Source organism: Lacerta agilis, chromosome 6 (assembly GCF_009819535.1).
Source record: "Lacerta agilis isolate rLacAgi1 chromosome 6, rLacAgi1.pri, whole genome shotgun sequence".
NCBI classification, from domain to species: Eukaryota; Metazoa; Chordata; class Lepidosauria; order Squamata; family Lacertidae; genus Lacerta; species Lacerta agilis.
In genome coordinates, this window is record NC_046317.1 from 36,080,342 (window position 1) to 36,104,444 (window position 24,103).

General features: G+C 40.0%; 1 protein-coding gene and 1 long non-coding RNA gene across 5 annotated transcripts in view; one reads left to right on the forward strand and one right to left on the reverse strand.

Annotated features, from left to right (window-relative positions):
- Nucleotides 1–23,719, forward strand: LOC117048294. Its single transcript, XR_004426825.1, has 3 exons — nt 1–73; nt 17,662–17,708; nt 23,679–23,719. It is a non-coding gene; the product is annotated as an uncharacterized LOC117048294 (long non-coding RNA).
- Nucleotides 1–24,103, reverse strand: part of NFIA (nuclear factor I A) — a 398,911-nt gene that overhangs the window by 299,724 nt on the left and 75,084 nt on the right. The gene's annotated exons all lie outside the window — the stretch shown is intronic.

A 24,103-nucleotide genomic window follows, 5' to 3' on the forward strand; every position in this document is an offset into this window, starting at 1 on the left:
CTCTAGCAGACACACAGACACACCAGTGGCAAAGGGAAGGCACAAAACCTACGCTGTGCACGGGCTGGAGAAGGTAAGCAGCCGCTGAGCCTGGGGAGGAAAGTCCCTGCGAACAGGGGTGCTCCAAGGCTGCTTGCCCCAAGAGCCTTCGCCTCCTCCTCTTGTTAATGCCAAGGGGGCCACCGCCAGACTTTTAAACTACCACATTTGTGTTACCGCTGGACTGTGTGATCCAAATGTATCGGCGGGATTATTGGAGAGTTGTGGAAGTGGATGGGGAAGAAAAGAGAGCAGGGACTTGTGTTTTAAGTAAAACAGACATGAGTTTGGCCAAACTGCGGGAGGCAGTGAAAGATAGGCCTGCCTGGCATGCTCTGGTCTGGTCCATGGGGTCACGAAGAGTCTGACACAACTGAATGACTGAACAACAACAGACACACAGGAAAATAACCACAGGATGTGTGAAAAGAATAGGCACATTACAAATACACACCTGCTCTGTATAAACTTGTTCAGTGTTATTTTTGCATCAACATTGTTCATTAATGTCATTATCCCTTAGAAATAAACATCATCTCTAGGTCATCTACTGTTACGTTATTCTCTTGAAGGTCCATTGATTTCAATGGAAGGAGACTTAAGGACCAGCTTAACTCTCTCCTGCTTTGGCTGGGTCATGTCTACTACCACCACCTAATGCACCAGCTGTGCACCTGGTACTGTACGAACAACAAGCAAACACACATTTAAAATGTGGTGGACATGGTCTTGACACACGTTCTCTGCCACAGAGTATGTGTCAAAGCCACTTCCACTACACTCGATTTCATCCACAGAAGCTGAGATGGGCCCCTAGCAGTAAGCCATTTACAATCTGCATAGGGCAGGGCATTCACCAGAAAAGGAAAGAGGGAGAGAAAGGTGTTTCAAACATGTGCAATTACCAGTAAATGCCTATTAATGGCAGATTTAAATATTGCACATACTCTAATGTGTTTATGGTACTTCCAAATCCTTGAATATCACCTAGGTCTGTTATTAGTTAACATTAGTTTCATTAGTGCAACCTTCCAGATAAGTACAAAAACTTTTCAAGGCACTGGAGGAATTGGGAGCACAGTGTGCTTTGAACAGTGCACCTGGCTAACTGCTTGCCCAGAAGGAATCATTACTCACTATGGAGAAATGGGGAAGTGGCTAATTAATTGCAAGGCTGCATTAGGATTCAATGTCAACTTTTGTTGAGTAGTATAAGAGCCAGCCCCAAGAGCACCTGATGCTGGTGCTTGGAGGAAGTACATCATCATCATCATCATATTGATTACCCACTCTTCACCAGGTCTTGGAGCGGGTTACAACAATCTAAAATCCAGAATCAAAACAGTTTAAACAAATTATAGCCACAGGAGTAGGGTAGATTTTGAAATCACACATCTCAGGTGTCAAAGGCCAGGGTAAACATGTGTGTCTTTCAGCATTCCCAGAAAGCTGTATAATGAATGTGCTAGAAATGATGCACCTCTATGGGGAATGAATACCACAACTGCCCTCTTCTGGGCCTCTGCCACCCTTCTGAGAGCAATGGAACTGCCAAGAGAGCCTCCTCTGCTGATCTTAACAACACCCGAGAGGGTCTGTAGGGAAGTAGACTAAGCCATTTAGAATGAGTACCTTGAACTAGGCTCAGAGATGAACCAGTAGCCAATGCAGCTGTTTCAGAAGAGTGGTTGTATAAATTCTAAATACAACCCCAGCCAGTAATCTGGCTGCTGTGTTTTGGAAGAGTTGAAGTGTCTTCAAGGGTAGCCCCACATAGAGCACATATTCGTTGTCATTTGTTATTCCCAGAACAGGACCATTCAGAATGCAGGTTTCCCCAAGAAGAGCTGGTATGGTGTAATGGTTAGCATTGAAATGAACTGAAGACAACAAAACCTGGGTTCAAATTCCTTCTCAATCTAGCCCACAGAAACATTAGCTCGCAGGGTTGTTGTGAGGATAAAATGAAGTAACCTCACAAAAAGGTAAAGCTGGGAAACAAGATACTGTACAACAGATAAATACAATTAGGCATACAGAATTACACATAGCTGTTTCAAATGTTTCCTTCCTTTATAAACACCTGCTTGTTTAAAGCTAACACATCAGAGGAAAATCTGAGCAGAACTCCGAATAGGATGAGGCTGCCTGGTTGCAACCTCATGCACACATATTTAGGAGTAAGGCCTATTCAGTTCAGTGGGACTTACCTTTGAGAAAGCATACATAGGCTTTATCTCTTGAAAGGCTGGTACTCAGTAGGATGGTTGTTCTGAATCAGCACAATCCCAGCCCAAATAAACCATGTGTTATCAGTATGGTTCTTGTGCTGCTCTGTTCCTGGCCTCAGTAAGAATGTGAGAATACAGCTAGTGATTTCAGGATACAGTCATGAAAGTATTCTCTCTCTGCATACATACTGTATGCTTATACTGTAGCTCATTTATAAAGTGCTGTGTTATTATCTTTTAACAGATAAGAAAAGTCCCTGCTAGTCTTTAGTGCCAATAAATGAGCCACAAGTGCTATTTACAGCTAAAAACTGCCACTCTGCATTAATTACAAACAGGTGCACAGTTAGTTTACATTCTTACTACTCATACTTCATAATTATGAGTACTAATATAAGTTGGGGAAGTTTCAAAACTCTGATAACCTAGAGCATTGTAAGCATTGAATAAATCATTGGTGTCTTGACAAGCCTTTATATAATTTATACCTCCCAGTACAGGAAAGGGAACAAATTTCAGCTAAATGTAACTTTTAAGCACTGGAAGCCAGCAGGAAGGCTGCCACAAACAATGCATTTAAAGCACACCCACCCAAAGAATCCTGGGAACTGTAGCTTGTTAAGAGTGCTGGGAAGTGTAGCTTTGTAAGGAATAAATTACAGTTCCCAGGATTCTTGGTGTATGTGGTTTAAATGTATGATGTGCATGTAATCTGAAGTAATATGCGTTGTGATAGTTATGTTTTTCTCATTTCCAAATATTTTTGATACAATTTTGTTGCAAAATGGTACATGAACCCAATTGACCCATGCTTAATTTCAACCATACATGAAGGACACATTTTCCTGGGATCCTCTCTGGCACAAACTCTGTTGGAATGAGTTAGAAATGTGCAAGTATGATTAATAGTGCCAAATGCATTAAGTATATATTGGTAACAAAGGTGGCCCTCTAGAAGTTGCTGAATCACAAGTCTTATCATCCTTGACCATAGCCCATACTGGCTACCGGTAAACAAGGCTGATGGGGCTGATGGGGGTTGTAGTTCATCAACACCTGGAGGCCCACAGATTTCCTAGGCCTGACATATATGAAAGGGTGATTTCTATAATATGCAACTGAAAACAGTATACGGTATAGTTCCCACTGATGGATAGTATTTAGAGTTTTCTCCTTCTCCGCTAGCTGTCTTCCTCTACACAGACCCAGAGCTAATTTTGAAAATAATACAGAATTAGAAGCAGAAAAAATGTGCCTGCTCCAGTTCTGCTTTTTAATGCAGGCTGCTTTCCTGTGATATTGCAATCTGTGTTTCTGAAATCCCCTAAAATCTCTTTAGGGAAAAATAGGCCCTCCAGTTAGAGAATGGCAAACATCTTCCTCTTTGCCTCAGAAATAATTGGATTTTTGTGAGAATTCCCCTAAAGTACTTGTGAGTACCCCTCAAAAACTTTAAACAATCTCAATTGTTTATCTCTCCCTGTCCCCAAGTTAGAAGACCTGTTTCTGGGGAAACTGGTGATGGGGAGCAAAAGCCCACCCCTGACAGGGTGTGTGTTTTGCTCCCCCGAACTGCCGTGCCCACCAAGCAGTGTCCAACACTGCATATGAAAGTAGTAAAGTCTGTAGACTATTTGTTTACCTTAAACAGTGTAGGACACGTAGCACACATAGCTCTGTCTTCCAGCTGCCTCACCAATGGCAGCTTGTGAAGAGAAGTGGAGCCAGTGGCATTCTCCCAGTGCCCCTATGCTTATCAAGAGTGGGGAGCAGGGTGGTGGTACTGGCAGCGAGGTTGAGAGAGCTTTGAGTTGGTGACAGTGGCCCAACAGGTATGTGCACACCTGTGGGGTTGTCACCATGAGGCTCTCCTGATCGCCACTGCTATCCCCATCCTGACACGTGCAACTTCTCTGTCCCCCTGCACCAATAGTGCTACTGCTGTGCCATGCTCTGCCTAATAAATAGTAGGGTCGGCTTTGTAACAATAATCTTAAATAATTGTGGAATCTTAAAGGAGGCCAGTAAGTTTGGCATCTCATGATTCTATTAAGGAGGCTGGATCTGAAAGTAATTTCCCCACGTCACCCAATGAGTTCGTGGCTGTGGCAAGTTTTGGAGAAGAGACTTCCTGATTTACATTTAGCTGCTAGACTTAGGATCCATGTAAAGTCGTTTTCAAAGACACTAAGTTGCTTGGGAATTTCAGAACTCTACGGCACTCTACAGGAAGATACCATAGGCTGTAAATCTAGGCCTAAACCAAGAATTCTATTCTTATGAACTATCACAGGATTTGGAGAATGCAGTGCAGATGGAAATAATTTCCAAAAGACTGGAATAAAGAACCCTGCTCAAACTAATCGACAATGGGGAGCTTCCAGCTGGCTTCTCAACATTACGTGTATGTTGAGCATTATGATGGAGCCTACAGCTAGAACATATGTGAGGGCTTCATTCCAACTTCTCAACTGACTTTAGTTATGTTTGCCAAGCTCAATGCATAAGTCAAGACTGGAGAATTATGTGGATGCAATTAAAAATGCCTGAGCAGATTAAAAAAGCCAAGGCAGATATTGAGGAAAAAATAGAATCTCCCCCTCCCCTCTCACACACAGAGGACAGGGCTGCAAACCAAATCTCACTGAACTCAGTGGGTGTTATTTCTGAGAAGACATGAATAAGATGGCCCATTTTAAAGTAAAGTTACATATGCTGCTCCTCGAAGCACCAACCTGCATTGAAAGGATGATCCTCCACTTCCACTTGAACAGTACTGAGACCAACTTGTCCACGCACACGACAGATCATTTAACTCTCTTCTGTGCCCTGGTCTGAAGTTTTTGCCCACATGCATGTACACATTAGCACACACAGGAACATATGTCAAAGCAGTGCTGGCTTTATTTCCCTGTTTCATGGCCACAAACAGCACTAGTAGCATACCAATTTTTATTTTTATTGTGATACATCACTGTGTATACTGTACAGGCCACTATGGTTTCACTGTTTCTAATACAAACTGCAAGGCTTTTGTTTACCTTAATGGCTTATAAAAGACTTTTGTTTAAAGAGAAACTGGATACACTTTTTTATTGTGGGTATTCAGAATAGAAAAGTTTGGCGGACTTGAGGTATATATATTATACATAACATTACATTAATCTTTCCTTTACAGGTGCACAATTAAGCATTCACAGAAACTCACATTTTATAGATAGCAATAGTCTAATATTAAAGTTCCCTCAAGGCCCAAACATTCTTTCTTTATTTCAAAAGCTTGTTGTTGTTGTTTAGTCGTTTAGTCGTGTCCGACTCTTCGTGACCCCAAACAATCCCTGGCTTGCATGACTTCCAAGGTTGACTACTAAACACGGCCCACAGTTAATAACAATTAATATTTGGAGTTTGGCCAAAGAATTATGAAAAGGTATAAAAATGAAATACTTTGTTCATTGCATTAAAAAAATCCATTGTTAATTTTTGATCATTGTGTCTACAAAATAATTGATATGCACTTTAGTTCCACTGCATGTTTGCATTAGCATATCACTATGTATAAATTACAGTTGATGATCTCCTAAAATTACATTATGTTGCTGTTGTTGATATACATTACTAAAAGGTAATTTTGGAGCCTAAGGATGTGCCCACATGTTTGTTGTTAACTGTATAACATCAGTATATGAGTTGCATTTGCCTCTTTGTCTATATCACCAACTTGAGAAATTGTAGGTTGTGCACAGGATCGACTGTGCTCCTATTTCTAGATAGTAGTACTTCTGTTTTGCAGTGACGTACAGGACAAGTTAAGTAAACCTCAGTGCAGATGCGCCATGAGAAACTGAACCACAATGGTCTGCCACAAATTCAGGTGAAAACCCATTAATTAATTAAGTCATCTATATCTTGTCTTTGGGGGCCTTAATAAAGGTTCTCAAAGCAGTCTGGAATCATAAAAATATATGAATGCAAAAAGAAATAGTAAAGATACAAACCTCTAAAAACACATTTAAAATATCATCAACCACCAGAAGAAACTATCTGAGTAGTATCCAAATAAGCTCTCCTCCAAGCAGATTCATTTAGATTAATAGATTTAAGTTAACCATTATGACAAACTTAAGTCAATTGATTTCAATGTGTTTGCTCTGAATATGACTTAGGTACAACCTTAAAACCGGACTGCAAATCCAGAAAAAATAGAACAAAAGTTTTGCCTAAAAATCATGTTTAAATTATGTTGTCTACTAAATTGTGTTGTCCTTTAAAATTAAAATAATAATTCTCAATTAATTAAATTAACACAAGTACCAAAACAACATAGTAAAAATAATAATTATTAGCTATGGAATATGAATATGTACTTTGGAGACTACAAATTTGAGGGGGGGGGGGTTATTGCACAGCTAATCAACTTTTAGATTTAAACCAACCAACCAGATTGAAAACTTATTTGCCTTCTAGCCTAACCTGCCTCTATTATCTTTTTTACTAACCCTTTTATTCTACATTATAATAAAAATAGTAAAATCTTTATACTACTAGTTTTAAGTCACTGTTTCAGACACTGTAACCTTGTGTAAAAATATATCTAACACAGCTGAGGTACAAATTAGCATTGAAAATTGCATATTCCAAAGAGTATTATTGAGATAAATCATGCCCAAACTAATTTCAGGCTGTAACAATATTGTGCAAAGTAATTTCAACTCACTTTTAAACTGATGGAAACATGCTGATGCTATTATTTTTAACAAATTCAATGCAAAAGCTAGTCTTTATGAGATAGGCAACAGTATCTTCCATTGCTATCAGTAGCAGCCTTGAAATGCAGTGCAATCCTATGCATGTTTACCCAGATGCAAGTTCCACTGTATGCAGTGGGGCTTACTTTCAGGTAAGTATGCATATATTTCAGCCAGGAAAGAAAGGGAACAGAATAGCCTTATCATGTTCACACCATCCGCTACAACCTGAATTGCTGCTGACTGTATTCACAAATGTCTAGTTTACACATTATAAATGTCTGCTTGTGTGGGTGTGCATGAGTGGAGTCTGCTTGCACAGACAAAAACAGTATAGTGTGAATTAACACTTAAGATAACAGATTAAAGAGAAAAGTTTCCTACATAGCATAGGGGATGAACAGAAAATTATTTGTGAGTGTTCTGTAGGTAGGCTTGTGCAATTAATTTGGATGTAAACACCATCATTCACACACAGAATATACAAAGAGAAGACACTTGTGTACACACACACACACACACACACACAGAAAAAGCAATTCTGAAATTAAATTTCCAGCTTGTGCAGGAAACGCTCCTTGTCTCTTTTGTATGGCTCCATTCCTCCTCCAGTGATTGCTTCACACAGATGACTGTAATAGTTAGCTGACTTATGGAGAAGCAGAAAGGACTACCTGCTTACCAGCTTACCTCAGCAAGGGGTACTGAAGCTAACAGATTAGCTGAAGAAGCTTTAAAGAAAGATCAGATCTAAAGATCTGCCTGCCTGTGGATGATTATGAAGAATCTATCATTAAACCATTAGCCGTACAATTGTATCTTTCAGAGACTGAAAAGAGGGGTGTGTGTGTTTGAGTAAGAGATAGAAAGTTCGGACTTTTGCAACTTGCAGAAAAGTTTTTCTGCTGGCTTGAAACTAAAAAGAGGCACACATGTGTGGACTCTTGATTTTTTTTAATCTAATTGGACTGATACTGAAAGCAAAAATAGCTGTGCATGTTCATTTGAGCCGCCTAAAGTTTTGTGAAAAGTCCTGCCAAAGCTGTGTGGAATGGGGAAGGTTGTGTATGTGTTAAGTAAAATAGAATCTGGATTTTCCAAAATTATATGTTTGAGGAAATCTGTGATAAAAAGGTGAGAAAGAGCAAGTGAAATGCTCCTAAGAATACTGAGAACTAGTAGTAATAGACGTAACTCTACAGGTGTTTCAGTGGAGGCACTACAAACAGAGATTTACTATTAACTTCTTACCCGGTACGTTGCTGCTGGAAACAGATCTCAGTCCACTCAGTATACTAATACAGAAATGGGGAAAATATCTACAATTTGAGGTATTAACAAATTGTTGAAAGTTGTTAATTCCTCTTCCTGTCTCTACTAGTTCATATAAAGATGATTTCTAAAGCACACAGTCTTGTTCATTTGATTCCGGGCAATCTCTGTTCCCTCCTCCCCTTCCCCCTTCTAGCTCTAAGCAGGAAATCTGTCTGGGATGGTGAATGGTATGCAAAAGCTAGCTAGCTTGCATATTAATGTGGCTTTTAGCAGTCAGGGTGTCAGTCCACTTTACAAATAACTGTGTTTTGAAGTGAAAACATTCTTCTTCATCAACGGCAGCACTAGGCCCAAAGGGTTTGGATGTATCTATATATTTAAACAACAACAAAAATCAATAGTGGAAGCTAAGGGAAACAGCTAAGTATTTCTGAAGCCATGCATGCAGAGGACAGTCAAAGGAATGCTTTGAGTTATTATCTAGCACTTGAAAAATTGAGCTAGGCGATTGGCACGCCACCTAGAGGTGAACCCATAGTAATGCCCCTTCAAAGGCTGCAGCTTAGTTTTCCTGAAACTGTATAACATGAAAACAGCAATAAGCAAATTTATCAAATTCAAAGGAACACTGAATCAAAACAAAAGAAGTGGTATGTATCACAGATGTATCAGTAATAACAGCAACATTTAAATAGAAATGGAAAAGGGATTTCAAAAGGGAGTTTTCAAACTTATTAAAATAACAACTGGGCTGATACATATAACAAGACAAACATATTTTCAGGCATACATATTTTTTAAATAGACAGACATAAAAATAATAAAATCCATGCAAAAAATTCCATGCAAACCATTCCTCATTTCTAGAACAGCATCTCTTCCACTCCCCCTTCCTTCATGGCATTAAAAAAAAAAAGTCCACTTGAAGGTAAGGGCCAGTACAGATGACACAACATCCATGGAGCATTAACTGCTACAAACTGAATGGATGTGTAAAGGTAATTTGGCTACAGCTATGAGCAAATTCAATGCTTCCCATTTTGCACAGTGACAGGGAAAAGACACACAAAAATCAAGAGACTGAAAACACCTGGAGAACAATTCTGCAGTCAAGATCAACACCTTGGTGTAGTATTTTCTAAAACAGCAGCTAGGTTTGTGTAAAAGAGATGGATTATTACTACACAAGAATGTATGCAGCCAGCCATTCCTTGCTGTGTTTTCTCCATATGATCTTGCTTCTGGGACAGTGCATAAAGCATTGCAACCATTACTGAAATCATTGCAAAAGTATATCTATGTTCCATTAGTTCACACTGTGTTGCGTTTTCAGGCACAGTAATTTAACTGCATACTACCCACTTAAGCTCCATTCAGCTTCTAGGCCTCCCTCTCTTCCCTTGGCCTGGGCCTGTATTAACAGCCCTGCAAAGGAACTGCATAGAGCCCAGTTAACAAATCAGTTAAATTATAAACATCTATTGGAGCCTGAATTCCATAGTCAAAGTTCATCAAACAATGCACACGCTGTACACTCTCCATATGATAACTGGCAGATACATGGCCACATGGTATAGTGATTAGAGACTAGGATGGGGAAGATTTAGGATTTTTCTTTTTTATTATTACATTTATATCCCAGCTTCTCTGCAGTGACCTCAAGGTGGCACACATGGTTCTCCTAACTCCCATTTAATCTTCACACCAACCCTGTGAGGTAGGTTACGCTGAGAGACAGTGACTGATCCACTGTCAGCCAGTAAGCTTCATGGTTGAGCAGGGATTTCCCAGTTCTTGCTCCAACAAATCACAAAATTACGCTAGTTCTGGTCCAAACCCTACATACCCATGAAGTGACCTTGAGCTGGTCACCACCTCTCAGCATAACCTACCTCACAGAGTTATTGTGAGGCTAAGATGGGTTGGGAATTAATTAACCATGTTCACCACCTAAGCTCCTGCAAGGAAGGTGGGGTGCAGATGTAAGTGCAAGCAGCAACTGAAACCAAATAATAAGTGGAACAGGCAACACAATGCTATGGTATGGAGTGTTCCTGTTCAGGGTTTCAGCCAGTCAGCCATGTCTTTTTCAAGGATCCTATATTCTATTATCATTCCCTTCTAGTTTTCCTTCCACCACCACCACCACCCTTCAAACCATCAATGAGGAATTGTGACCACTGAGAATAATCAGGCCTTGGCTTTCCAACTGCATCCTCCCATGTGTGAATTGTGACTAAGGGAGTGAGGCCATTCCTGTGTCCCAAATTCCACTGGCAATCACTTCATTTCGACACCGAAGAAGGTGGTTGAAACTTTAAATCATACTTCAGTGTCCAAGGCACAAATAGCTCAGTCAGCAGAGCATGAGACTTAATCTCAGGGTCATGGGTTCAAGCCCCACATTGGGCAAAAGATTTATGCATTGCAGGGGGTTGGACTAGATGACCCTCACGGTCCCTTCCAACTCTACACCTTTCTGATTCTATGATTCTGTAGTAAGGTTCCTGTGCCGTCAATGAGAGGCAGAAATTCAACTACTGAAGTGTTTCCCGGTATTTATGTTAAGTTACTTGTCCCTTTTTCAACTTTTGAAAATGCAGGTCTGTTCATGATAAAAGAGAAGAATCAGAGAAGAAATATTCTTCTACTATGAAGAAAACTTTTTTTAAAGCAACCCAATGTTTCTAAGGTAGCTATCCCCCACTGTTCATTTATCACTACCACATTTTATTAGCTGTCCAGTTTGAAACTGACATAATGGTAATAATGTACAAATTCCAGCTCACTTCTGCAAATATTAAAGGGATTTTTCATGTAAAGAAAGGCATAAAATTCACTTGCAGAAAAAAGGTTAACAAAAGAGGAAGTGACTTTTATCTTATTTAGGAAAACATGTAAAAGGAACCACATCCTTCTTGTAACACTTACAATAATAATACATTTGTTATTTATATTCTGCCCATCTGGCTGGGTTTCCCCAGCCACTCTGGGCAGCTGACATCTTGGCTCTTCCTTTATAAAGCTCATATGAGCCCCCCCAGTCTCCTATCAAGGAACTAACCAGCTCTATAGCTGCTGAGCTTCATCAGTATTACATCATGGTGTGTTCCCAGACACTGCCAAGGAACTTCATTAATGATACTGCATTAAAATTCCCACAGCAAATGTTCTTTATTCACATAACCAGCCTTTACCCATGCAAATTTCACCATTATAGTGCAAAGTGAACCTCTTGCCTAGCATTTGCATGTATGTTCAAAAACTTCTCAAAGTTTAAGGCATTAATCTTTTCCATTATTTCAGTTTCACTATATTGCTTAATACAGTACATGCACAAAGCGACAGGATATTGACTACAGCTTAATTAATACATGATTACACACTTTACACACACACCTCCAACTTGGAAAACAAATTCCATTGAGTTTTTCATAAGCGTCAAGGTGCATACCTTGTGTTCGTTCTGATTTTAAGTAATATTTCACTGATTCCACAGAGTGCAAAACTCTCTGCCTTAGTAGATTATCAAGTTACTTTGGATGGTCAAATCTGATAGAATGCTTTAAATGTATTACACAGTACTACATACCAGTGGAATTGTATAACCTTAGGAAAAAATGCCCGTTATAAATAACCAACCATTTGAACTCTAGTGTCTCTCCCCTTTACTCACTTAATATAATGTGGCAGTAGAGGGCGCCCTTTTAATGTAATTCAGTAGTGAAGTACTGAATACGCTTGGACACAAATACACAGAACATAATTCCCATGAAGTGGCTCTCAGGGATTCTAATTGAAAACACACCTTGCCCTGATGCCTCTTTTGCCTCTCAGGTGATCTAAAGTATAATTCATTGATCTAAGCAAATGGAAGTGCTGCACTACGGACCTAAAATGAGAAGCAAAGGAAAAATATAATGCTTATAAATGTATTAGGAACCATCAAAGTTTCACAGTTGGTGCCTGGCAAACATATACAGTACTATGCGGCCACGTTTAATACTTCAGCAGAATATTCCAGTTGCAGGGATGTGAACAATGGTAAGCAGACCATCCAAATAAAAGTGTTAGTGGATGAGGGATGCTTGGCTGTGATTGATTTGTAGTAGCTGAAAGATGCCCAGGGACACCTCCTGCTGTGAATAACTGCTGTTCTGGCATCCTGAACAGAATATTTCCTTGCTTCTCATCTAAGTATATATTTGGTGATGGGCATTTTCCAGTGGACTAGTTGTAAATATGCCAGCAGTAGGTCTCTAGAAATTAAGTTCAGTCTCAAGAGATTTATCAAAGTGTGCATGAATAAATGAGCCTAACATGGGAAATAGTTCCACAGATTATGCTAATAATCTAATTCTGGCTTCTTGTGAGGTTAAGGAGTTTCTATACACTTCATGTATAGAATGGGATGATTTGTTCAGTAATCATTTCATTTAAGGGATAATATTTTGGCCTTAACTGTCCTAAATAGTGTCAACAAGATTGCATAGCACATATCTGTTGTTTAGCAACTAGTATACAACTGGTACAAAATATGTAAACCATTATGTATAGAGCCTATTAAAATAAATTGCATTCTATACTTTAACAATATATCAAAGTCAGAGTCCATTCTAGATTTCACTGAAGATTCAAATATCTAGATTCATTTTTCTGACTTCAAAAGATAAGGATGAACAAATTTGCATCAGAGTACTGGTAGTTGCCACATTTTTTTAACCAGCAAGGCTTCTGTTAACAGCTGCCTGACAGCTGGTTCTTTTTTTTATTTATTTGGAATCTGCACCCCACACTGTTATGATGTTTTATGTTGCTGTACACCACCACCTGGTTCTGCATCAGGGCAGTTTAGAGATACATCTATAAATAAAATAAATAAATGATTTTGGGAAGCTAATTTTTAGTTGTATCTAATTTCCAGCAGAACTTTTTCCCAGCCTGGAAATGTGATGCGGAAAGCTTGGATTTTAAACTTTGTTGTTGAATGTAAACTTTCATGTAGCTACTAAAGGCGCTAGAAAATAGATGCAAACAAATTCAGAATGCAACATGTTTTATTACACATGTTCAAATGTAACACAAGCTAATACTGAATGACCCTACTGAGCTGTTTAATCATGAAGACTTGTTTCCAGTTATTTACTCTTCACTACTCCTTTGAAAATTGCTCGTATAAATCACTGAGCTTTTGCTTCCCATGACGTTTCATGGGTCATGCCTGCTGCTATCCCTAAGTTAGTGAAGAAAGCAAAAAACTAAATATTGCAGAGCTCTTGTCTGAAAACTGATGTTCCTTAACATCTTGCAATAACATATCCTCGGTCTTTGCTAAACTGCAAATTAGTAATTAATCTTCTAGCATTTGTTCAGCATACTTTAAAACTAGGGTGGGGGGTGATGAGGGAAAAAGAATGTCGTTTATTAAAATGAAGCTTGATGATATGCACCTGCCATTAATGTATTGTACACAGTGTCTCCGACTCATTACAGTGATGATTTGGGTGAGAACAAGAGTCATATAGTCAGAATCACTTCAACACGTGCCTGTTCATATGCATAAACTCCTGTGTACCAGATGGCAAAATATAATGACATCTTAAACAGCTAATTGCATAAACCTTGTAATGCAGATAATTGCTGAACCAAAGTACAAGTTAATAATTTCCCACTGTAATGCCTGGCTTGAAATTAATCCTCAAGGAAAGTTGTGACAATCCTCATACGCTAAAGTTCACCAAGCGGTAATTAAAACTAGCACTCAAATCATTTGCCTTTCAAACCTTCAATTATGACTCGGCAGACTCACTTTTCAGAAATGCAGACACTGATAGCCAATGTTTTGTCATGTTCTCTTTTGACAAATAGCCTGAGGTCGCCTATGTTGTAGTTTAAAAGAATACACATGGTTGCATTAAGGGGCAGGAGAGACTTTGGGCTGAGGCATATTTTGGACCCAAGAAACCTTATGAAAATAACTTACTGGTCCTGATAAATGTTTACTAGCTTTCTTGCTTTGTTAGTCATTGTGTCACAGAGGAAACCTGAAAGGAAGGAGGTGGAAAGGTAAAAGAAAAACAAAAAAGGTAAAGGACCACTGGATGGTTAAGTCCAGTCAAAGGCGACTATGGGGTGCGGTGCTCATCTCACTTCAGGCCAAGGGAGCAAGCATTTGTCCACAGACAGCTTTCTGGGTCATGTGGCCAGCATGACTAAACCACTTCTGGTGCAACAGAACACTGTGACGGAAGCCAGAGCCCACAGAAACACTGTTTACCTTCCCACAGCAGAGGTACTTATTTATCTACATGCATTGGTAGCCTTTTGAAATGCCAGGTTGGCAGAAGCTGGGACAGAGCAACGGAGTTCCCATTGTACAGTTTTGAACTGCTGACCTTCCAGTCAGCAAGCCCAAGAGGACCAGTGCTTTAGACCAGGGATCCCCAACCTGCGGCCCTCCAGATGTGTTGGCCTACAACTCCCATGATCCCTAGCTAACAGGACCAGTGGTCAGGGATGATGGGAATTGTAGTCTAAAACATCTGGAGGACCGAAGGTTGGGGATGCCTGCTTTAGACCACAGCACCACCCGCGTCCATAAGTGGGTGGAGAGGAACTACCAGCCAATTTGCAGAAGCTTCTCTTGGTGATAACCTGAGGTCATTTGTGATTTATTATTAATTTAATTACATTAGGCCCCATTTCAATCCCCGCCATTTCTAGACAAAGCTGGGAAAAACTGCTGTCTGAAACCAAAGACATTGCCAGGCTGAGTAGACAATGCTGTGCTAGTTGGACCAACTGTTTGACTCAATATAAGGCAGCTTCCTTTGTTGAAGCTCAAGAGAACATGCACCAAGTTTCTAAGTGGTCTCCCATCCAGGCAATGACCAAACCCAAATCTGCTTAGCATCAGCAACACTGCTGTAGCACATGCCTCCAGGGCAAGATGGCGCACCCACATCAGCCACAGCGGACTAGATGACTGGATATTTTACAAATATGCATGAGATCATCTCCTGCCAATATTAATAACACAAGTGCAACTATTTTTACTGTTAAATTGCTTTGAGGTGTTTCATTGGAACTGATGTACAAGTGAAATGCAATGAAATAAATAAAGTATAGGTATTCAAGCTCAAGTGGGGTTCGTGGGAACTATCCCCCAGCATGTGTGCAGGAGTTTGGGTGAGCAGCCAGTTAAGCTGGTTTCACTCTCTTTAGGTCCACTGCAATGGAAAGCTGATATCCTTTTGCATGTGTTGTATTTAAAAAATGATATTGTACCTAAAAGACTGCTCAGTGGGAGTTTTCAACAACACATGATGGTTGGTTTTGTTGTTCCTGTATGCCAAACATGCATCGCAGGGTGCATTGCCACTGTGTTTTTTCACAAGACATTTGGGAGAGGCTGACACTGCAAGTTAAATTTGTGCTGGGTGTAACCCTTTCCTGCCTTTAGGAAATGCAAAGGTGCTAAGTTTGTTGGTATAGTGGCCTGCTGCCAATGACAGCAACATACTACAAGGAGTCAGCTCATTACGATTAGCGAAATAGCAAGCAAAACACTGCTATCTGGAGTGGTGAAAGCTGAAAATAACCTCAATGTATGGGAGTCCATAAGTAATAATGGGGGGCGGAAAGGCCTCTGTGTTGCTGTTGCTTTAACACTAGGAGTATTGTGAAGGTACTGTGTTTGTTTGTGCGTGCGTGTGTGTGTGTGTGTGTGTGTATAACCAACACTGTAGAACCACAGGTGTGAGAAGAATTAAACCCTGCAGAGAGCAAGCACCTCGCTGGTTTGAATCAATAACACCAACTACATTCATGAAAACTTTATGTGTCTTTGTGGAATCAGGCTTCTAATTAGTTCCTGAGAGAACCTTATACATCACCTGCTACTGACCCATTACAAAGTCACAGCTATGTATACTCTTGGCTAAAAGGATAACCATTTTAAGATAAATAAAAATTCTGCAAATTTTGGTAACCCAAATTTTGAAGATAAAAGGTTGAGTTATGCAACCCATTTGAATGTTAGAAATCAATCAAACATGCACATAATTCCTTATTTCTCACCATTTTCTGTGCTCCTGCTAGTCACGGGGCAATGCAAAACATGGAAGTTCTGTCCCAAGACCGGTGGAATTCTTGCACAGCCCACCTGACATCCAAGTTTTCACCAGGCATTACCCACATGTTTTAAAGTTTTAGAACCAGAAGGACTAGTGCTTTAAAGAAATAAAAGATCTCAGAGATTCTTAGCATGTCAAATTCTGCATCAAACAATTAATTCCAAGCATACATAGTGCAATTGCAGAATACACACTGGTAATTGCCTTGCCAATCAGAAACTGTCATTCTTAGCTGACCTTAACTGAGTCCACAAAACTCAATTTTACAGATACTTCAGTTGAACTATGATTTGGTCAATGGGGTCATGCTTTGGGGCTCACAAGCTCCTTTCTCTTACTCCTCATGCACTCCAATTCTCTCTCATACTTCCTGGTTTGTGGTAACCATAATTTTTTTTATTATTATATCACATCTAAATTGCACAAGCTATGGTTACCAGAAACCATAGTTTGCCTCCAACCCAAAATTGGGAACTTTGATTTGGGTTTCAAATTTTGATTTGAAGCTGAACTATGATTTGCCCAATTTGGATTTAACAACAGACAATTACAAATGTCTGCAAGCCAGAAAGTGAGGGAAGGTATCTGAGCACATGAAAAAGGGAGAGAACACAAGTCGGCACAGCCCTGAGAGATAAACCATGAACCAGGCTACTGAGTTAAAACCACTGAACCCTTTACATGTTGTGATCTTAGTATCTGTAATAGTCATTCTCAAGGTATTTTAATGCTGGCATAGTTAACTTGACAGCAGCATAGTAGAAAAATATTATCCTTATATATATATACTAACTATCAAGAAAAAAATCTAATATATGTATAGCAGTAGTTTTAAAATTATACATCAGATCAAGTCTCCACCCAGAGTATTGAGTCAGCATCTCTGGTGCAGTGATGTATTTTTAACACACTTAATATGGGAAAAGGAAAGTCAGGTGTATAGTCCGTGCCTAATGAAAAATTCAGAATGAAACATAGAAGAAATATAATCATGGAGACCAGTATGAAGCAATCGAAGCCTTTGAATGGCCTGGTGGTTAAGAAAATATCCTCTGTATAATGTATAAAACAGTTGCATAGTAGCACAAAGGGGAAAGAAAGATGGAAATCAAGAAGAAGAAAAACATTTTCAGCATAGTTTCTGTCTGTACAGTACTCTTAATTAATCTGGTTTAATCCACCTTTGTTTTGGCTGACAAAAATGTTATCACTGTTGCCTTCTCTGTGTTTCAGACCTATCCTTTTCCAGCTCTTTACCTGCATGGATAGGCAGAGGAGAGGTAAGCTTCACTTACTCAGTTTTGGCCCAACACAGAGCTGTTGAAGGACCACAAGCTTTGCCAGAAAAGGATGTCACGCCTTCATTGCACTCCCATTGAATAATCAGTTTCATAGCCTGGGAGTCCTCCTCAAGCAGCTTCTGTGGTTAGGATTGCTCATACCCATCTTAGGCTGGTTCACCAGCCGCAGCTGCTCCTGGCCTGGCATAGCCTGGCCTCAGTCGTCTATACCAGGGGTCCCCAAACTAAGGCCCGGGGGCCGGATGCGGCCCAATCGCCTTCTCAATCCAGCCCGTGGATGGTCTGGGAATCAGCATGTTTTTACATGAGTAGAATGTGTCCTTTTATTTAAAATGCATCTCTGGGTTATTTGTGGTCTGCCTGGTGTTTTTATACGAGTAGAATGTGTGCTTTTATTTAAAATTCATCTCTGGGTTATTTGTGGGGCATAGGAATTCGTTCATTTCCCCCCCCCCCCAAAATATAGTCCGGCCCCCCACAAGGTCTGAGGGACAGTGGACTGGCCCCCTGCTGAAAAAGTTTGCTGACCCCTGGTCTATACTCTGGTGGCCTCTGGCTTTAGCAACTGTCTTGTACTCTACACGGGGCTGTCCTTGAGGTCAAACCGGAGGCTGCAGCTAGTGCAGAATGGGGCTGCTCAATTGCTAAGTACGACTGCCGGGTGGGACCATATGATGTTGGCAGGGTCAGCCTACCCATGAGGGAAGGCAAGGCGACCACCTCAGGTGGCAGGATCCACCTGGGACATCAGATCCTAGTGTCAATCTTTCCCCCCTGCCTCTGTTCCTCATGTAGATCTTCCCTCGCAAGCAGGAATGTGCCATTTTAGGGTCTGCCTCAGGTGCCAAAATGTATTGGGTCCACCCTGGACATTGGTCCCAAAAGCACTGCAGTGGCTGCCAGCAAGCTACCGGGCCAAATTCAAATATTAGTACAAACATATAAATCATAGTTGTGCCCACTTCCATGTATTTAAATCCATTTGATTTCAGTGGGACTTAGGTCCTATTTACGTGTTACGTTAGTGGAGTGGCTGCTAACACAATCTCAAACATCTCTGCACAATTAGTTGCTTATATCAAAACATGCCCAAATGCTTCAGCTTGAGTTTCACTATAGGAAATCCTTCAAAAATAAAGGGTTGCCAGTGTGTGGTTATAACAAAACAAAATTTGGTGGGTACAAACATCTACCTGAGCAGAGGAGACTTGATATGGGTTTGGACTGGATAACTAGCCAGACCGTCAATAAAACATATAAACTCAGATGTAAGAATGCTTAAGTAAAATTTCTGTTAGTCACAGTAAATTTCTTGGGGCATTTTTACTTGCAGGAAGAGTAAAGCAACACTGATTCCAAATTGCTAATAATTTTTTAAAATATTTTCTGGAATATGTTATGTTCTTGATATGCTTGATTTGTATATATGGAAAAACTAGAATTCTTAAGTAACAAATTCTGACATTGTCCCCCCCCCCCTTCACACCTGATCACCAGAAGCAGAAAGGTCTCTGTTTCACCACAACATTCCTCAACGCTCATATTAATCCTGGCCATTGAAGCAGCATCTCTATAGGCACAGACTAGTTTATACAACTCCCATAGGGACTATTCACTTCTCCATATGTGCAAGCAGTTCCCATTAATGCCTGTCAATAGGAGTTAACACATGAGTACAGACAGGAGAATAGGCCCCTTGCTGTGCTCCTGACTAAATGGCTATAATATGGATTCAGATCACTTATCATTAGAAATCACAGAATTAACAGAGGCTGTCCCTTGTATGTGCTTTGTATTTGTAAGGCGGCTTGCAAAGGCTACAAAAGTTAACACTTTGCAGAGCAACAAGATGGACAAAACATTGCATAGACAAGCATGTGTGCAGTAGCATCTATGCAATAAATTGTCATATAATACTCATATTACATTACAGAATATTTTGCATAGCATAAGAGAATGATAAAATGATCATCAGTCTTAGTCACTGCACTCCATCAAAAATAGCTATATTGCTATGTTTATGTGAATAAAGTTTCCATTTTAAATATGGATGGTACAACTGATTTTTAAAATTATAGCATTAAACTGATATTCTCCAAAGAACAGTGCAGATTTATGCAATTAAAAACATACTGGGCAGTATCCAAGAAATTACTATATGTTAGCAAAAGAATTCCCGTTTGTGCAACAGAACTTCCCTTTACTCTCCTCCAAAACTGTTCCGGAGGGTAAGGAGCCCCCAGAACAGATTTAAGGTGTGCACAATCATATAAATTTTTATTCAGAAGTTCCACTGATTTCACTGGGTATTACTCCCAGCTACACATCTTATTTAGTAAACCACAAAATTCATGCTTTCCATACAGCTGCGTTCAACTAAGAAGGAGCTCAAACAGTGGCTGCTGGTTGAAGCCTTCAGTCAGGCTAGGATGGGGGTTCCAGTGTGATTCTATCCTGACGTCCTTTGCGACATAGCAGTCAAGTATGAACAAGAGATTTAGAGGCAAGAAAATGTCCTAATGTTGTGATCTTAATATGAAACCAACATATGCTAGCTTCAGTTGAAATTTTTCCTATTGCTTCTGCTACCTGCTGAGTGTTGAAGCCACCACAAACAAGTGCACTGCAATGTGATGTATGTTTTTATTAACAATAAATGTTGCCAATGAGAGAGACTATGTTAGTTCTGCCAGGGTCCTACTTGTGAGTAGGCCGTTTCCTGACAAGTTCACCACAGAAGGCCTTAGGACCATCTTAGTTGAAGAACTGTGATTAGAACTTTGGATATATAACCACAAAGCTACTTTTATAGATCAAGGACAGGCATACGCACAAATGAAATTAGCACTTGTAGTATTATTTAAGGTACAACAACTGACCAAAGGAATGCTGCTTTATGGTTTTAGAAATGTATAGGGATTTAAGATGGTTTCTGGTCAGACTTTCTGAAACCAAAATGAAAGTGCAAAATGATTACAGTTATATCTTGTGTCAAGTGGTTTTCTACTGATAACCTACCACTAAGCTGACTTTGCAAATGCAGCCATGCACGTCTATTCTGTCAGTATGGTTCAGTGAGAGAACTGTCAATGTTCAGTGGCCCTGAAAATCACACATCCTCTGTGGTCCAATTTGTTTCAATCAAAGGTGCTTAAATACTTCATTACCTATAGGTGAAGCCCATCTCCCCCCCCCATGATAGATTAATTGTATATTGCTAAAACTGGTTTTATTTTTTGGATTTAGTTAGCAGAGGGCACATCAGGTTGACTGTATAATGATGCAAATTTTATTTTATTTTTTTGCTAACAGGATGGGGAGGGGAGGCTAAAATCTGGGCATTCCCACCACTGCTTAATTGAAATATATATAAAGGTAAATGGACCCCTGACCGTTAAGTCCAGTCGCGGACGACTCTGGGGTTGCGGCGCTAATCTCACTTTACTGGCTGAGGGAGCAAGCATTTGTCTGCAGACAGCTTCCAGGTCATGTGGCCAGCATGACTAAGCCGCTTCTGGCGAACCAGAGCAGCGCACGGAAACACCATTTACCTTCCTGCTGGAGCGGTACCTATTTATCTACGTGCACTTGACGTGCTTTCGAACTGCTAGGTTGGCAGGAGCAGGGATCGTGCAACAGGAGCTCACCTCGTCATGGGGATTCGAACCACCGACCTTCTGACCAGCAAGCCCTAGGCTCTGTGGTTTAGACCACAGTGCCACCCGCGTCCCGAATATATATATATAAACCCACCTATATATTTTGCTATATATATTGCTTTCTTTGAGTTAAAAAAATATTAGTATCACACAGAGACAAGTAAAATGATGAGGTGGCTTGGAAAATTCAGCTTATTAGAGTTGGTTTTTCAACTTGGGGTCTAAACATTTGCAGTGCTGACTTGTTCTTGTATGGACAAGCTGAAAGATTAAAGGTGATGATAATGCCAACAAATTGAAGACAGTTTATAATGACATAGTACCATAATAAATCCAAGTACCATAAGGTATCCTCTTAATAGCGGACCTACAGATTCTGCCCCCCAATCAGTCTGGAAAGCTAATTCAGCGAGATACCATTGTTCCACAAAACTTGGAAAGTTCTGCAAGTAGCTCTTGACTGATACTTTTTTTTCAGAATTTGCTCCATTACACAGTTGCAATAATTGTCAACATTACCTCACCTTTCTTTACAGTTCATAACTCATTCTAATCTGGGAACATCTAGATCCTAACTACAGTTTGTAGTAGGATGACATAAACTTTTGGATGCACATGACACTTTACTTTATTGAAGCAATCTAGCTAATGCTCAGTTTTGTCTACAAAAATCTCAAGGGATTTTGAATGGCTCAGAGAAGGCAGACAAACAAAATCACAGATTGTTCCCTCAAAAATCACCATGGTTATTCATTATGACAGAAGGGGCCAAGCCAATTCGTAGCAGATTCATTTATATAATTAGTCATTCTTAATTGAGCAATATTTCACCAAATCATTGACCTTTCAAATTCATAAGGTACCAAAAGAAACCTCTGCTTAGTTGATGAAATATTTATATATCATTGAAATACCCGACATTTATCTCTGATATGAGTGCAGAACAAATCATAAGAATAATCTCCTAGAGAATTCAATTAAAAGCAGTTCTGGGTACCTGAAAGTAATTACACTATCACATTCTCCATAGGGTTTAATTCAGGCCAAGCCACAACTACTGAGTGTCCAAAAGATAATGAATTAAAGCAATGCTTTGGCATATCCCCTTACTGAAATGTTAGCAGCCTTTTCAAGTGACGTGAAAAATAGGCTTCAATAAAATGGGTAGGAAAATATATGCAGTTAAATTCAATCAATAAGCTGTCCTTGACCAATGTCCAACTTTTAAAAACAGCTCCAAATGAATTATGAGGACTCCCACTCTGATTTTAAGTGTATTAATTTTGCAACGTATACGCTGAAAGCTATGTGCTGTTTGAAAAGAGGATTTCAATAGAAACAGAACATATTGCAAATATATCACACATTCCATTTCTGATGCTAAGGATGCCTAGACCAGCTAGTATGAGGATGGAGAACTCTGAGCTCCTTGAGGAAGAACAGGATATAAATGAAATAAATAACCATTTCCTTTTAAATCCTATTGTTTCCACCATGGAGGGGGGGGAAAAGTCAAGGAAAAACACACTCTTTCTCTATCTCTGTGTGTATGTGTAAACACACACATACACTTTAATAAGCCTAGGTGTCTGTGTGAAAACTGAAAAGCTGGGGGTCAGAAATGAGAGTAGTATTGACCCTCTGCCCTTATATAAATATACAGAGTTGGCTAGAACACCATCTTAAGAAGAGCCCTGCTGGATCAGGCAAAATACCATCTGTTCTCAAAGTGGCCAACCAAGCCACCTTGGGAAGCTCACAAGCAGGATCTTCCTTAGCCCCTCTCTACTGCAAATGACCCCTGATGAAAGTTGTGCATATGCACTTCTCTCATGCCAATGGAAAACGTTGCTTCCAAGAAGTGGGTGGCACACCGACAATAGCCGAAGAATGGGTTTCAATTGTCCCTGGTGTAAGGTAGATCAATCAATGTTCATCCCTTCCTATAGTACAGGAAGCTCTTGTAAGTCACCAGAGAACATTTTGTTATTGGGTGGTATATAAATACGTATTTATTTACAAAGTAACGCACAAAGCTGTTTCCTGGGACAACTCTCCCAACAGCTCCCATAATGCTTTGTATATGGGGTATCTGAAGCTCCTAGATGGCAGGGGTTTCTTTGGAGGTGAAGGAAGGCTGCTATTTCATGACTGAAGATTTAGGCTCAGACACACTGGAGAGTTGTGTATTTGCCACCATAAGGGCTGAGGGAGGAGAACTGACCACAGTGGGTGTGCACTAAGGGTGTGTCTCCTGAACCTGATTTCTCCTTCCTTAAAATCCTTTCAGCCACGGTTGGCATCAAGGTGAACAAGGCTGGACATCTGCCGAGGAGATCATTATTGATCCCCACTGGGCCCAGAGGGAACTGCAAATGAACAGGCAGCAAGCAGCAAGTCGTGAGAAGGAGGAAGACACACTTGATGGATGGTCTATGATTTCAACATTCTGAATGACATACAAACAAATATGTAGTATGATGATGGGTGTGAAGCTAAGGCAAGATATGATAAGCCTGAATACAACTGATGAACACTGACTCCTCCTGCAGAATGGTTTCATTAAAATCTGTATGTCACTATGTCAACAGGACTATAGTTATGCAAGCAGTTCGTATATTGGGTTTCCAAACCATTAGACAAAGGATAATGCTTGAGATTACTAGGATTAATTTTGCCACACATTCCTAGAAATGAAGGAACTTAGCTAGTGAC